This window comes from Bidens hawaiensis, unplaced genomic scaffold, assembly GCF_021521415.1.
Source record: "Bidens hawaiensis isolate Kalapana, Puna unplaced genomic scaffold, B.hawaiensis_p1.1 tig00032749_1, whole genome shotgun sequence".
NCBI lineage: Eukaryota > Viridiplantae > Streptophyta > Magnoliopsida > Asterales > Asteraceae > Bidens > Bidens hawaiensis.
In genome coordinates, this window is record NW_027495585.1 from 124,610 (window position 1) to 130,907 (window position 6,298).

General features: G+C 33.2%; 1 pseudogene across 1 annotated transcript; it reads left to right on the top strand.

The window, feature by feature from the left end:
* The first annotated feature begins 3,186 nt into the window (after positions 1-3,186).
* On the top strand, positions 3,187-6,026 carry LOC143583989 (putative UPF0481 protein At3g02645; annotated as a pseudogene). Its single transcript, XR_013144278.1, has 3 exons — positions 3,187-3,697; positions 3,866-4,152; positions 5,098-6,026. The product of XR_013144278.1 is annotated as a putative UPF0481 protein At3g02645 (transcript).
* The last annotated feature ends 272 nt before the right edge of the window (positions 6,027-6,298 follow it).

A 6,298-nucleotide genomic window follows, 5' to 3' on the forward strand; every position in this document is an offset into this window, starting at 1 on the left:
TGAACACCGTATTCCCAAATTATGATAAATAGTAGTATTTTCTCTATCCTCTTTTTCTAGCAATGATTTCCTATGATTTAAAACCGTCCGACAAAGTTTAAAGAATGGATTGTGAATGTTCTATTAGGGTAGTGGTTGGGGTGGTGATATTCAGGTTGTGGTCACCTATTAGGGCAAATGAGAGAGAATGTGCAAATGTGTCCTTAATCTTTACCTACTCAGTCATCCATCATTTTTATTATTTAAAAAAACGGTTTTAGGGTTTTTGAGAGGAGTGTTGGCCTTGGGGGTTTTAGGGTATAGACGACATGACAATATAGAATTTGTGCTAGTGTGCGGGAGCACCCCTCCCACCCTAATATGGCTCGTTAAGTGCGTTAACCTCACTAGAGGATTTAACGGGTGAATTTCGGTTTATATAGATTATTTGAATTATGATTTTAAAACTTATATCATATTGAATTCCAATAAGAACTGAAAACCGGATTTGAAAAGGTGTAGTTGAATTTAGTTTGAATTCAGGTCTATTTGAATAAACCGAATTAACGAAAAAGTTACCAAGCAAAAAAATTAAAAAAAATAATATGAAAGTACATGAAATATTCGGTTCAAGATTCCCAAAATTTGAAGTTGAGTACTCATAATTCTGTTGCGACAAAGACCCGATTCAAATATCCCGAATTCAAGTTCCATTATTAAAGTTTCATTTAAATTAGTTAGGACCTTTTAACTCTCACGAATTCCCAATGCAACGTAAAGTAGGAGAAGGTATGAGGTAGAATTGTAGAGAAGATAGGACGGTGATCTCACGGGTTTTCAATTCCAAAATCTGTGTGAAAGACTTGTATTTCTGACCCAGACCCGTTGCTTACGCTCTAAAACATTTCACTTTAGTTTCACCTATAGAAAAATAGCTCGTTCCTCACATGTTAAATATACATTATAATACTGCGTGATTCACGTTGTGGACAGATACGTATTAATTTTTTAAAGAATAACTCATTATACAAAAATGGCAAGTGGTTGCACTTATTACATATGCAAGTGGGTAAGTATTTATTTAATGAAGAGCCAACCATCAATGATAAAATACCATTATCCAATCCCAACATATAAAACTAGTTTACACCATTGTGACAATAATGTAGTAAGCGTTGAAAATCACCAGATGTTGGGTTAATCAACTTAATTCTTAAATAGCAATAATAAGTATGTCATGCTTAAAATAAATTGTCTAACTTGTTTAACGAATCGAGGCGTGATCGGGTTATATTCAAACTAGACGTATGTTCTTGTCACATTCTATTAAAATAGAACAAATTTTAGGTATGTAGTTTATAACTCCATGAACTCTTTAACCCTCTACGGCTATATTACGACCTATTAAACACATTTACAACTTGTTCACATCATGTTAAACCTGTTAGACCCATAAAAAAAAACAAGTTACATATTTCTTGTTTGATTACATTTGTTTAATTGGGTCTAAGTTAAGTAATTTGATGTTCAGGTCTATAATTAGTTTAATTCGTTAACCTAATACAACTGACAGTCATAGATGCTATGGTGCAAAGACGCGAGAAATACCTACTTTATTATTTGAGACTTTCGGTTTATTTCCTTAACGAAAAAAAAAGATAAAGTGGTGAATGCTTGGTAATAACATAGAAATCAGTCTTAAAACTGTTTTGCAAAAATCTCCAGTCTAAATTTCAGTCACTAATTTTACAACCGGTATAATTTTGTTACAAACTGGCTGTTTTGTGATCGGTTATTTTATGATGCGATAAATGTTAAATATAAACAAATTTTAGGCCGGCATGTAATTTCAGATTGAAATTAAGAAAGTGTTCAATAAAGTCGATCAACTGAAAACTATTATAAGTAACAATGACTTTTAGGTTTTACCTACTCGTTTATTTGTTTCACATATTTGATTGAAATTAAGAAAGTGTGCAATAACCATTATCCAACTAAATAAAATAATATAACATGATTCACGTTGTGAACTGGTGATGGATACGTATTTTCTATGAAGAATCTATTACGCTATATATGATTATAAAAATACAAGTGGTTGGATATTTTAGTAATTGAATATTACAATAACAATGGAGCATTTGTTTGAAGTGATTAAGTATTTAACAAGATTCCACCAGCAAGAATCGTAAATTATTTATCCAATTTCATCATATTGCTTTGCATTACTGCAAGCCCACCAACCAGTTCGAGCTGTTATATCTTAAATGATTCGAAGCATAACATGAAATAATAATGTTAATTACATCTTAATTATATATGATTAGAAACATAACATGAAAATAATCATAGTCAATTAAGTTAATTGTTAGTTAACTCGTATAATAAACCATTTAATAAGCGAGTTTGTTTGATTTATACCAAAACTAAATTGGTTGATCGACTTGTCAGTTAATCTAATTAAATATGTAATTTCTTCTTCTAGATTTATAACTTTTAAGTTTAACTTGTCAACCTTCTAATTTATGATTTTAGTACAACGTATGTACGACCCGCTTAGCCTAATTACAACTAGACATAAGGGTTCTGTGAGTCAGGATTAGGTTACATGTCACATAATAAAAGACAGCCAAATAAATTTTCAAACACGTAATAAACTGTAAAACTAATGATAACTTCAATATATGTAACAGAACCACTGTAAATGCAAGGGATTTCGTTTTCTCAACTATTAATCTTACAAAGATTAGACCGTTTAAATTATTGTATCTTAACGTAGGTAAATTACAAAAATAAAATAAAAAAATCATTAGTGTTAGATGTAAAAAGATCTTAGTGTACGTGGTTCGTAATTAAATTATATTCATATAGAAAGTAATTTTTCCATGGTGTCTCAGGTAGGGGTCTACCCTATTTGAAATCTGAATCACAAATAAGGGATTTAAGAATATATTAGGTTTAAAGAATATTAGATATGAAGATATCACATCCATCAATAGATCGAATTATAAATTCATTTGCACGCTGTCACACTTGTCCTGTCATGTGTAGCTACATGATAACATATATTGTTATTTCTTATAAGAATGATTAACATTCACGTGGTTAATACAATATATGTAATCAACACCAAATTCAACCCTATCCCTCTATAAGAGTTCAATCTAGTTTTAAGCATAGAAAACACAAAGATACCATTAACGAATCATGGCTACAAGATCCTTCTCCAACACCAATTCGCACTCTTTCTCTAAAATGAGCATCGATGAAGACGAATGGGTCGAAAGTATGCGTAAATCCATAGCCGAACACGACGATGACGTGTTGGGAAAAGTACCCGTATCTATATTCACAGTCCCTAAAGTACTTCTAGCCACCGATCCTGAATCCTACATCCCACAACAAGTGGCACTAGGTCCGTTTCACCATTGGCGGGAGGAGGTCTATGATATGCAACGGTACAAGCTCGCAGCCGCACGAAGAACACAGAAACAAATGAACATGAGCTTCGAACGGATTGTTGAGATTATGAAGAAAGAGGACGAAGCACGAATCCGTGCTTGTTACCATAAGTTTCTTGATATGTCGAGTGATGCCCTTGTGTGGATGATGGCTGTTGATATGGCATTTTTAATTGAATTCATTCAAGTGTATTCCATGGAAGATCGGAGTTTGACCAAAGTCACCTCTGGGATGTCTCATGTGGTTGACGTTACAGGTATAGAATAATGAAAACTCCGTAAGTTATTATGTATTATTGATTAACGTACTCTATATATATACACATATAGTAACAAAATGATAATTACTACAAATAAACCCTAATCATAAATCATACTTAGTACATATTATAATAAACTCTTAATATACTTTTATCTAATAACAGGGAAGAAGTTGTCTCATACATCGATTCTTCGTGATGTGGTGATGGTGGAAAATCAGATCCCGTTATTTTTAATCAGAACGATGATGGCACATCAGTTTAAGAAAACAACTGGTCAGTTAAAGACTGCTGATGAGACATTAAAGATGATGCTAATGGGAGTGTACCAGGAGCTTACTCCTTTTCATGAGCAACAGCTGCCGGATGTTGACATCGACGATTGCGATCACCTGCTTGACTTTCTCTACCACATGACCGTGCCAAACGACAAAGAACTCGGAATCACGCAGGTATAGAATGATGAAAACTAAGTGAAATATTGTCTATTATAGAATTTTTTGTATTAACCAAAGTCACTTAAACGGACGAGTTAAAAAAGGCCAACTCTTTTCTTCTCTTTCTTTATGATATACAATTTATACTATATAATTTGATATTTATCTAATAACTTATAATATTTGTTTTTTTATAACTTTAAAAACATAGTTTTACTTGATATTTTATTGAAACTTGAGTTTGTATTCAATATAAATTATTTTGATATGTTTATATGATCAAAAATTCAAAGTTTACTTCATTTTAAATAAAATATATAGTTTTAAATAAAACTTTGTATGATGTAATAAATGACCCCTATTTTTTAATAAAGATTTGTATCATTTAAGCAGTAAAAGAAAAAGAAAAAACAAACCTAAGTAATTAGGATTTGAAAAAAAAAATAAAATAAGTCGTTTAAGAAAAAACAAATTATATGTTCAAATAATATTGGAAAGAAAAAGAGTAAAGAAATCAAAATAATTATATTTATGTATTAGTGTACATACATTTTCTGATTATTTTTACTGTTTCGAGAAAAATCAAAGCCCCGAGCTTCGTTTAAGATCATGTGCAATATTTTAAACGAGTCAGATTTTTTGTGCGGTATGAAACTACTACATGAGTCCAAAATAGTTAAACCTTGAAAATACACCAGACTTGTTAACGATCGAAAAGTCTAAACGATCTTCTCATACAAGTTACAACTACAAGCTTAGGCTTGACAACTTAACAAGCTTTGTCTGAGAGTCTAAGTTCATCTTTGTTTGATAAGCCTTGGCTCGCTTTGATGCTTTTATTGATCTGATCTAGAGTAGCTTGTGAGTTGTTCGGCTCGTTTCCACCTCTAGCTAATGTATTCCAAGGATAGTATAATATAAAACACTAGCTAACATATTATCTTTAATCTTTAACAGCAGACTGAGATCGACATCGAGAACGAACAGATCACCGAGGTCAAGGACGGAGAAGAAGAAGAAGAAACTTTCGCTAAAGAAAGTGAAGTTCGCAAGGTTATGAATTACATTGGGACATGCTCTCAAAATCAAACGCTGGTTTAGTAAGACTCTTCAAGAGATTCTTATTCGGAAGGCCAATGACTTTGTTAATGAAGCTACCATGGAAAATAATATCCAATCTTCCAATACTCAAACTCCTCAAACAACCCATGGAGAGGATGATCGAGAGATTCAACGGTGACGGAGACGACAAACAAGAAGGCGAAACTAACGAGCCGAAAATGCCAACAATAGAAGAAATCACAATCCCATCTGTGACCGAACTGGCCAAAGCCGGGATTGTTTTCTCACCGGTTAATGGTGGAATAAATGACATGAGTTTCGATAATGTAAGCTCGACACTTTACCTCCCCGTGGTTGATCTTGAGGTGAACACCGAGGTTTATTTAAGAAACCTCGTGGCTTACGAAGCGTGTGTTGCGTCGGGACCATTGGTGTTGGCTCGTTACACTGAGTTAATGAATGGGATAATAGACACGGAAGAGGACGCGAAGTATTTAAGGGAACGTGGGATAGTTTTGAATCATTTGAAGAGCGATAAGGAAGTTGCGGATTTATGGAACGGGATGAGTAAATCCGTGAAGTTGACTAGAGTGCCGAAGAGGGATAAAGTGATTGAAGATGTAAATGCGAGGTATGCTAAAACGTGGAGGGTGAAAGTTTCGACGTTTATGAACACATATGTGTTTGGTTCTTGGAAGCTTTTAACGATTTTTGCGGCTTTGTTTATGTTGTTGTTGACGGCGCTACAGTCGTTCTGTTCGGTGTATAGTTGTGCTCGAGTGTTTCATCAGCTTCCGGATAACCAAGGTGGATCTGAAGGAAACTGATCGAACTAGTCTGTAACGGTGTATGTAACTGTATTTATGTGTTTTGACTCTTAATTGTATTTATGTTTTTAACTTTCTTTTAAGGTGGATCTCAATTTATTTTGTAAATTGACTTATACAAGTAAGATCTATGCATAACTTTTTAACAAGAACACACCTCCAAAATCTACTTTTAAAATGTAAAATGCACTTAATGCCAAAATACATGAACTTACATTTTAATGGAAATAAACACTTAATTCCACTAAGCCACGAGACATCGATCGCGAGAT